We start from the raw sequence: 11,348 nt of genomic DNA, 5'->3' as shown, positions 1-11,348 counted from the left end.
CTGACATTTTCCGAAGAGAGTTAGCTTTCTTGTTCGCCATGAGTCCAATATTTTTTCGAACTCTCTCAGCTTACATAGCCAGTTTTTTTTCATTACACTCTATTTTATTATGTCCTATGTAAATACCTAGACATTTTACTGTATTTATGTTTATTTTGATATTTTTTATGGTTGTATCCTCCTTAAGAATGTTTCTAAGTTCTCCCAATACTATACATTCAGTTTTTGATAGATTTAATTTTGTTCCTGAAACATTTCCAAAATTTTCTATGATTTGGATTGCTTTTTCTAGAGAGGTTATGTCTCTTAAAGGAAAGGTGCTATCATCGGCATGTTGAATACATTTTATTTCTTCTTCCATATTTTCTAACCTAAAGCCTCGAATTGATTTGAGCTATTTATTTTTTCATTTAGAATTTCCATTACAAATAAAAATAGTATTGCTGATACGGGACATCCTTGTCGTATTCCTCTGTGCATTTTACATTTTTTAGAAATCCAACCATTATTTTTGATACAGAAATTTGGATTGGTATACAAAATGTTTATCCATTTAATAAAGTTATTCCCAAAATTGATTTTTTCTAGTGATTTTATTAAAAAGTTCCATTCAACTGAATCGAACGCTTTTTGAAAGTCAGCAAATAAGAAAATTCCTTCTTTATTTGTATTTTCGCAATACTCGAAAATATCCAGAATAAGCCTAGCATTATTGCCAATATATCTTCCTTTTATATAACCCGATTGATTTTTACTTATTAACCTATCGATTAATTTTTGTAATCTTCTGGCAAATATAAAAGCAATTATTTTATAGTCACAATTAGTGAGACTTATTGGTCTGTAATTTTCTAACTTATCTAATTCCCCTTTTTTATGTATAAGTGAAAGAACTGAACATTTTTGTGTAGAAGTTAATTCTTCTTCGATATAAATTTGGGATATAGCTTCATATAGAAAATTCCGGGTATTTTTCAAAAACATCTTATAAAATTCAACAGGTAAACCGTCTATTCCAGGTGACTTATTATTTTTCATTCCATTTACAGCTTCTGCGCATTCTTGTAATGTTGGGAAATTTTCACAGTATTTTTTATCTTTTTCTGACAACACAGCGGATGTATTAATTTGGGCAAGATATGATTCAATTTCATTTAGCGGTATATCTTTTGAGGAATAAAGATTTTCATAGAACTTACATAGTTCATTTAAAATATCATTTGTTATTACAAAGGTCGATCCTGCATCATTGCTAACTTTATTTATAACATTTTTTGATTGATGCTTATTTTCAAGTCTTAAGAAGTAGGAGAATTTTTTCTCCCTCGTCAATCCATTTGGCCCTTGACCTTATTTGTGCTCCTTTTGATTTAATTTCATATAATGCGTCTAATTCATTCTCTTATTCTTTTTTCCGTATCATATTAATATTTAAATGATGTTGATGTTCTATTTGCTCTAATTCACTCTCGATAAATTGTATTTTCCGTTTCATATTTTTGCTTTTTTCTTTACAATAACTAATACTTAAATTTTTAACTTTAAGTTTGATCAATTCCCATTCAGTTTTTGGATTCATCTCTAGCTTAATATCATCTGGTAAATTCAATAAGAAATCGTTGATAATTTTACAATACTGTATATCAAAAAGGACAGAAGTATTTAGCTTCCAATGTCCCTTCCCCCTGCTATTGGAGGAAATTTCGCATTTAAAAATTAAAGCAACGTGGTCGCTCATTCTTACATTTGAGACGGACGGCGGCCTACGTCAGTATATATTTTCCGGTTTATAGCAAAAAAGGTGCGTTAAAAAGACATAGTCTATTCTGTTTTTTGCGGTGTCGCTACCATCACACCAAGTGAAACCATTTTTTTTCTGGTTTAATTTTTGCCCAAAGATCGACAAAATCGAAATGTTTTTGTAAATTTTTAAAACTATTTAAACTCTTATCTTTATCTTTTGACAGAGAACAGTTGAAAATGAATTAATATTCATACTATTCTAAACACGTTTCTTTTTCCTTTTTTTTTTGGAGTTACCGTTCTTTAATTGCTAAGAGAACAAAAGTACTATATTATATTCGCGCCATATTCGCAATCTTCATTTAACAAAAAGGCAAATTTTTGGAAGATTTCTCAAATGTCCTTCATTAGCTGTTTGACATTGAACGTTATTTAATAATGCTTGTGAGGGAGTATCTTTATAACTTTAATTTTCAAGTCTTTTATGAATACAATTCGCAAATTCGCTGTTGTTCTGTGTTACAACTTGTACTTAACTAATCTTACCATATGGTAACTACCTTAATTAGTTATTTGACATATAACCTATGAATAAATAAATTATTTACATATTTGATAAAAAAAAAAACCGAACAAATTATGTCAAATGTTTTATGCTATGGTCACAGTTTTGACAATCCAAAGTTTATTCTATGTTTATCGCCACTTTAAAAAAAATTCAAAGGCGATTAAATGTTTAAAAAGAAATTCAAAAAGGTTATTTTCATTCGTTTTACATTTCTAGAAATGTTGGAATTATTCAAGATACATGTGGACTGTTTATTTAAATAATATCTGTCCTGACAGATATATAATCTGTTACGTGCTCTTAAGATTAAGTCTTCTACAGATTGTAGTTGCGAAAAGCGAAACTGGAAAAAATAATGCTCTCATAAACCCACGTGACGGGTTACGCTGAACTTAAGACGTCAAAATTAAACGTTAGCATGAACTTTGGACAACTTTAAAACGCTAGCTGACTTAATCAGTTGCAACCAAGAATCCGTGATACAACGCACACCTCTGGTTGTCCATTGGTGGTAGTTGTCTCTCCGTTGTTCGAGGTGTTCGCTTCCACGACTGGACTTACAGTGTCTGCTAGAGTACAGTAAAATGATCGAAACTCGTGCGATCCTTTTTGTATAGTTCATGTCACACATTTAAAGAAATATGGTTACTAAATTCAAAACGGTATTACGAGTATGTCAACCGTCTTGATAGGAGCTTCAATATCATCCACTCGAAATAGTAATGCTACTAAAACGAATATGACTCTGCATTCATATGACATCACTACATTAAATAATATTAGAACTTGCACCCATCTTAAATATTTTGTAAAGATTGCTACGGCAAATATTTGAGTAATTAAAAATAAAAAAAAAATTGGAGTAAAACAACGGCCATATTTGATCAGTTGTTTTTCTGCTCACAGAGCATGCGCGTCTGCGCAGTGTTGTGTTGTGTGTGGCGCTTGATCTAGGAAGTAAAAATTCCATTGCTTTGAACCAAAATGCTATCATTATAACAACGATTTAATTATTCGTATTCTATGTTAAGAGTTATTATTTATGATAACAATATATTGTTTTTCATCGAACTCGCCCTATCCCTCTTGTATTTGTTTTGTATGCGTACATATCAACCCATTGCATGACGAGAAAAAAAAATGTTGTTGATAGATATAAAGCCAGACATGCATTTTTGTGCACCATATAGACACAGCTTTGGATCAGTTATGCGATATAAAGAAATCAATCTTCTGCCATTGTTATCATGATAAACTGGGAGCCGTGTTGGTGCCGCAAACACGCTTCGTAGTAAGATAGCTTCAGTGCTTAAACAACGCTCTACCCAGGTATTGTTTATCGTGCACGTTACTTATAAATAAATCCGTTTGTTGGCAAAACATTTTTGATAAAATTTTTAAAAATGTTATCGAAATGTTGAGTTTATTTTGCAGATATCTGATGCTTTGGATAGGAAAGACGCACTTGCTTAATGTCTTTAATGCTGAAGGGGACATCTAGACACCATTCAATTTGTTGGTTTTACTCGGGTTAAAATTCTTCATGTGCAGTTCCAATATAGTGTATCAATAAATGGAACAAATTATAGAATTTACTTATCAATTTTCTTGTCATTTATTATTTTATGATTCCTTTGAGGAGGTATATAATTATGTTAAGTTCATTTACATTACGAGATACTATTAATGTTGCTTTAATTACTGCATTTAAAGGTTTGAAATATATATGATTCTAGCATGATATTACCTTTTGTCCACATAAATATTTCCAATAAAACATTCTATTTTTTTTATTACCCCATTAAATACGTGTAAATTCTATTCCTGCAAGACTTGAGTTAGACACAGCATACAATGCATTTCATAATTTTATGCCTTACCCTTTCACCATGAATACAAAACAGAAATTTATCCACCTGAATAAAATTATTTACCCAAATTATAAATGATCGATAAAAACAAAACACCACTAGAATTGCAGGTTGACGTTTTTCTGCTAACAACTAAATCATCACTTAGCACCCGAGTTTCCTTGTATAGGAATCTTTCCAACGGACAAACATGTACATGTAACGTGTGTTGCCACCCAGGTCAAGCCATTTGTTGTTTAGCATCTCAGCGTGAACACCTTCGAACTTGTCATCCACAGTCCCATGTAGATTCATCATTACGGCTTTTTACGCTGTGTGTAGAGTACAATTTGAAACGGTTTTCCAACCTGTTCTTGGAATAAATGATTTGGTGGTATTTTATCTGACTTGATAACGTTAGCAGCTAGCTTTTGTGAATGTCTAAGGAATTTGCCACATGTAAGGGCAACTGCACTACAACACAACAGTATTTAAATGAAGTTGAAGGCAACGTCAAACTCCTCTATAGCAATCAAGCATGTGTAAGTGTCATATTTTATTTGCATTGGAGAGCAAACCAAACCAATGCATAAAACGTACTCACGAAAAAAAGGGGCCAGAAATCAAAACCTACTCAGCACATGGACCAATTAATAACAAGGCCCGTAAATGCATAATTCATTCGCAAAGAAAAATGGAAAAATTTGTACCGCCTCTCTCCAGCTTTCTCCATGTACATGTGCTTGCTTTTCAGCAGTACATATATTGCAGTATCGCAATTAATCGTAAGACTTAAACTTGACGCGCATGAGATCAACCGAAACATTAAAAAAAAAAAGGGAGAAAGGTGGCAATTACAATAGGAAGCTGACAACTGAGTGACGAACCTCTTCGCAATTAGGCAGGGCGCGCGCTGGAAGGTGACCGCGTTCTTCAACGATCAAAAAAGACCGTAGAGATACGGTAAATGATTACGTGTCCCCCCCCCCCCCCCTCACTGGTGACTACTACTCAGATGGGTTGTGTTGTCAGTGATTATATCTTTTGCCGGTTCTAATTCTGATTGATAGGTGAGTCGAAGATTTTTTTTTCTCTCTTTTTTTTTTCTGCGATCTGGTTTTTCACCTATTCAAATTGAACGGAAGTGAACTTGGTTAAATATAACTTATGGTAGTTGACACTTTTTTGTTTGTTTACATTATATTATTATGATAAAACTATATATACGGATGATTGTATTCCTGGGTTTGTGGTATGTGCTATACTAAGTATTTTGTGTATGATATAAAATCTTTGTTCAGAGAAAAGGGAGGGGTTTTTTTTATACGAGAAACAAACTTTATAATTGGTCAGTTGCATACAGAAAGCGTGCATTTAAATACAAATTGTAATTAAATGCATGTTTCGTCGTGTATAATGACAGGAATTCGTCAGGAGTAACCATTTTAAATATATTTGGTTTGCAAATTCAAGAGAAATTAATATCTTTCATAACACGAAGCCGTCCTCTATATGGCTTATAGATGTAACGAATAATGCAATGGCCCCTTCTTACCTTTCTTGGTATTTGCTGTGCATTTTGCATTATCTTTAGTGTCAGAGGTGCAATTTTCAAGTTTCTGAATTTCACATTAGGAGGAAGTTAATTTAAAACACCAGGTGTAAGCTTCGGGTTATCAGCCGATTAAACTGCTGTTATTAGCTCAATTTGTTGGAAGTATAGGGCCGGATTATTCAATCTATTTCTACATTTCCATAACTTTTTGGTCTTTTATAAGAAACATTTGCACGTAATATTTGAATACTAGTACATGATGCTACTGGACAATACTTGCTGTTAGCTATCATGAATTGTAATAAGCATCTGCTGTTACTATGAATTGTACATACCAATATTATATTTGAATGATCTTGCAAAATGAAATACATAACAGTTAAGCCAACAAATCGGCTCTGAATCGGACTACACTTGACACATTTAGGATTTCATATACCAATGTTGCAGCCAATTGCAAGCTGAGTAAAGAAAATATCCATCTTACACCCTAGCAATTTCTTCTGATTTATTTTTAAACAATTCAGATATGTTTAGATGAAAATTTAGAAAACTGAACATTTAAAGCGTGACGCGCATGATGTTTTCAAAGTGTTCTGTTTTGTTTGACTTTAATGCGGAAGATGACATTTTAAATCGAGTACAACAAAAAAACAACGTTCAAAATAACCTCGTTTTGAAATCGGGTCACTTTATGTACAGATTCTCCTCGTTGTGACATTAGTCGTTAGAATGTAAGTAGCAGGCCTTGATATTTTATCCTAGGTGTAGGGACCATGCAAGGTGTCGGTGTAAAATTATCATTTGATCGCAAGGATTCTGATTAGTTTTTTCAAAAAGATCGTATGAATAATGAGTATCGCATATTATTACAATCACTATGGTTCAGTTGGTATTCGTGGGTATCAAATTTCGTAGATTTTGTTGAATCGCAATTGTGATTTGCAGATACATATTTTTATTCGTTAAACAACTGACTCCATGGATCGACTAGAAATCCGCGAAAATGAGTACCCAACGAATACTGATGAAACTCCAGTAAATGCACAAAACACCACAATGATAAGTTTTTCTAGTAAACACCTGTAGATATGCTTGAAATAAGTAAACAACACTAACTAAAGTTTTAGCATACTAGTAATTACACTTTCATATAGAATCCATGAAATTTTGGGGGAAATTCTCATTAAACGAATGATGAAAATGTTAGGTTAAGCGAAAATCGTTATTCTCTTTATTGTCGAGGTTAAGCTGTCGCAATTGAAAAGTGAACTGCGTTCTAGAACGCAGTTTGCAATTCAAAATTTAGAATTCATATTTGGGGCCTGAAATTTTCAGGATCATCTACTGGAGGTATATCATTACCACCCTGAAAATATGGTGTACTGGTCATCTCTACTTTTTGGGAGTTGATTTTAAATCAACTCTCCTATGCAGTTACTCAGACAAACCGAAAGTGAAACAGTGTTTGGACCTAAGCACAAGCTAACACCGCTGATAACATTTAGTCCTTGAAAATAATCGATAAATTCGATGTAATTTATTCAAAAACATTGTTTTTAAGAAAAATTATTTATAGATGCCTTGTTAATAGTCAAATTTTAAATGGTACGAACAATTTAGATATTTTTTGTAGTCGTACATTGTATGTATTCATACGCCAGAGTTCAATATATCCGTAAATCTCCGACAAACAGAGAGTCTCGATTATATATCTCTTGCTTATCGTAGATAAACGGAGACAGCCGAGCGTCTGGTTGAACGAGACTAGAGTTCAATATTGCTTGGATCTATACTTTTTCTTTGAAACATCGATTACTGATACGTAGTTTGATGGAATTTATTCTTTGAATATTACACAACATGATTCATATGGGGTTTTCGCGAAATTCTTGTCGGAGAATAATTCATTTTTAAAAAAAATGTGCATAATTCAAATACATATAGGAAACTACTTGCCATGCAAAATAATATATCGTTGATTCAAAAATAAATGTATAATAATCGATAAAATAAACTCCCGTCAGTTCTTCAGTACTTTGAGATTCGGGCTCATTTGCAATTGAAAAGTATACTGCGTTCTAGAACGCAGTTCGCAATTTAAAATTTAGAAGTCATCTTTGGGGCCTGAAATTTTCAGGGTCATCTATTGGTGGTATACCATTACCACCCTGAAAATATGGTGAAGTGGTCATCTCTACTTTTTGAGATTCTGGCTTATTTGCAATTGAAAAGTAACCTGCGATCTAGCAAGCAGTTCGCAATTCAAAATTTAGAATTCATATTTCGGGCCTGAAATTTTCAAGGTCATCTACTGGTGGTATACAATTACCACCTTGAAAATATGGTGAAGTGGTCATCTCTAATTTTTGAGATTCTGGCTTTTTCGCAAATGAAAAGTGAACTGCGATCTAGCAAGCAGTTCGCAATTCAAAATTTAGAATTCATATTTCGGGCCTGAAATTTTCAGGGTCATCTACTGGTGGTATACTATTACCACTCTGAAAATATGTTGAACTGGTCATCTCTACTTTCTGAGATTCTGGCGTATTTGCAATTGAAAAGCGAACTGCGTTCTATAACGCAGTTCGCAATTCAAAATTTAGAATTCATATGAAATTGTCAGGGTCATCTACTAATGGTATACCACTACTACTGTGAAAATATGGTAATGGTCATATATTAGGTTTATAGACTTGGGCCCCACTCATTAAGCAATATTCGCAATTGAAAGGCTGAACTGCGTTCTAGAACGCAGTTCGCAATTCAAAATCTATAATTCATATTTGGGGCCTGAAAATTTCAGGGAACGGTTTACGGTGAGAGTTAATCTGCGATAGACTGGTGTCTCATCCAGAGGTGAGGGGCAATGAATGTCATCCACTTGCACCACGGATACTGGGTACAAGTGCCTATCTTTGGCGCCTTCATGGCTCGGAGAGAACTTTAATGGACCGACGTGGCCAATCGGTTTTAAGCGGCGTCGACTAGAATTTATTCAAAAGAGTGTATCCTTTTTTTTACCTCATCAATGAAAATAATTTTACTCTTACGCAATTATTAAAAACTTATCACATCTTAAATTTTTAAAAAATAAATTTAACAGATTAAATTGAAATTTTACATACATGTGTTTAACGTTTTTAACTTACATTGATCAATTTAGCCTATAAATCGACTGTAATGTAATTGATACAGAAATTCTACGAATTATGCTAATTTATAAAATAGATATGCGAATAAAGCATTTCCAGCAAACATAGGAGAAAAGGAAGAATTGAGCGTAAATACGCGGATCAAGAAATATTTTAAAAGAGTAGTGAGGGGTGATGGGAAATTTGGATGTATGAAGTACATGTTCGCTTGCAGGGTTTTTCAGAGGGAGGGAGATTTGGGGCTGCATAGAAACTCCAGCTTGTTTAGGAGGTCCAAGCAGCGAAGCATTCAGAGGCTCCTAATTTTTTTTCTTAGATTTGAATAAGTCTAAACAAGACCGTGAGATAAGCATCTGCATTGGTGTTCCTGTACTTCTTGTTTAAAACCGACATTACAACCAAAAGATGCACAAACATATTTACAGCAAACCCCTGTTGATGTAAAATGTATATAAATGTTATTAAGAAATTTCTTACATGTCTGGTTGATTTTCGTTTCCCTTTCCCTCCCTCTCTTTTGTTTATTTTTTGAGGGAGGGTTTTTTTTAAATGAACGGGGGAGGGGTGGGAGATGTACATGTAGCACCCCTTTCAAATCCGCAACTCTAAAAACAATTTAAATATAAAATAGATACAATACGATAAACCAGGATTGTTAATCATACCATATGAGGATAACACAAAACAATCCCTCCCTCCCCCACCCCCAAACAACTGACTTAAAAAAATCAAATAATCTCGTCAGTTTTACAAATTGGTCTTACACCCAACATAATGTTTTTCATCTCATTTTATATATTAGCCCCTAAAGCGAGCCAATACCCGCAAAAACACAAAAGAAAAAAAATTGGGAATTCTATTCCCTCAGTCATGATTTGACGTGAACCCTCCGAAAAAAATTGTTAAAAAACATCGATGATTCCAAGCCCAATGTTTTAATCCCCACTTATAATGAATAGTGTTCTATAAATGGAGACCCGACTCTCAATAACTACAAATGACCACTTCACTATATTTTCATCGTGGTAATAGTATACCATTAGAATCTCAAAAAGTAGATGCTGCAATAGTGTCTGTATAGCCCCTAGGAATACAGGGGGCGGGGCCAGTTTTACGTCATCAAGATGAAAGGAAGGGGAGGGTTATCAGATATAGCCCCAGACGATGATTGGTAAAGGGGAGGGTTATCAGATATAGCCCCAGACGATGATTGGTAAAGGGGGAGGGTTATCAGATATAGCCCCAGACGATGATTGGTGCGGCGTGTAATTAGAATTAAGAAGGTTTCACAACAGATTGCATTCATGCAATAGAAATAAGTGGGAGGAGCATATTATTGTGTAATTATATCCATACCACGTACATAGTTAGATTTTATGCAGGGTAATAAAAATATGGGATGGTTTATTTGGTATCATTTGTATATAAATAGTTGACTGAAGTAACATAAGTAAACATAATTTGAAAACAGAAGAAAAACAAAATGGACGACCTTGTTATATTGACACCAAAAAGACCTCATGAAGAAAGGAAAAAAGACCTCAAGAGAATGAAAAGCATGGACGATGATCTTTTAGTATTGTCACCAGAAAGGACCCTTGAGGAGGAGAGGGAGGAGGAGGATGACGAAGAAGATGTCAAGAGAATAAAACCCTACAACAAAAATACAATGGTAGAGTTTGACATTGGGAAGGACTGTCATGTGTCAGCACAGAACTACGAAGGAAATATGTACATACACATACGGTATTTTGATACCACTCCCAGAGGAAAGCCATACCCGTCAAAAAAAGGCATAGCATTAACGTTAGAGAAATGGAAAAAACTAACAGAGGACTGTATTGGTGACATTGACAAAGCGTTAGATGACCTAAAGCAAGAAGATGCCAATGTGTCTTACAAGGAACACCTTGGTCATAATGTTCACGTGACCGTGGACCAGGAGTATGGTTTCGTAGACATAAGAAAATGGTGGCTGCCTGAAAAAGCAGAAATGATTGTTGCGACCAGGAAGGGCATTTCTCTCACTGTTGCAATGTGGAAAGAACTCAAGAAGACTATTCCTGTAATAAGGAAAAGGTTCCAGGAAGAGTTGGACAGTATTAGATATTGCTATTTAGATCATAACAATCAAATGTCAATGCTGGAATGTCGAAGCTGTAATCCAGACGGATTTATGAATTATTGATTAAATAAAAAAACCCGAAATCAGGACGTGAGTTATTTTATAAGGTTATGAATGACACATATATCAATAAAAAAAAATTCCACAAAGAATATTTCTTTTTTTTTTATACTTATGTAGTATAAAAGGTACGAAGAAAATAAAAAAAAACCCGAAACGCATTTAAAATTGAATTAGTATTGATAATGTTGTCCAACGAAGAGGAACGTTATTTAAAAAAAATATGGACAGATACTACACAGCCTGCCGCATTTAGTGGTCCATATAAGTTATATCAAATTGTAAAACGTGA

The 11,348-nt window shown here is 33.8% G+C and overlaps 1 protein-coding gene across 1 annotated transcript in view; it reads left to right on the top strand.

Annotated features, from left to right (window-relative positions):
• Positions 1–5,142: 5,142 nt before the first annotated feature.
• LOC128155885 (frizzled-5-like) overlaps positions 5,143–11,348 on the top strand; it is a 29,001-nt gene continuing 22,795 nt past the window's right edge. The window contains exon 1 of the mRNA XM_052817769.1: positions 5,143–5,231. The gene's annotated coding sequence lies outside the window, so the exon portion shown is untranslated. The remainder of the gene's footprint in view (positions 5,232–11,348) is intronic.

Source organism: Crassostrea angulata, chromosome 7 (genome assembly GCF_025612915.1).
Source record: "Crassostrea angulata isolate pt1a10 chromosome 7, ASM2561291v2, whole genome shotgun sequence".
In the NCBI taxonomy this organism is placed as follows: Eukaryota; Metazoa; Mollusca; class Bivalvia; order Ostreida; family Ostreidae; genus Magallana; species Magallana angulata.
The sequence above is the reverse complement of the archived record's forward strand: the minus strand, read 5'-3'. Positions and strand labels throughout refer to the sequence as shown.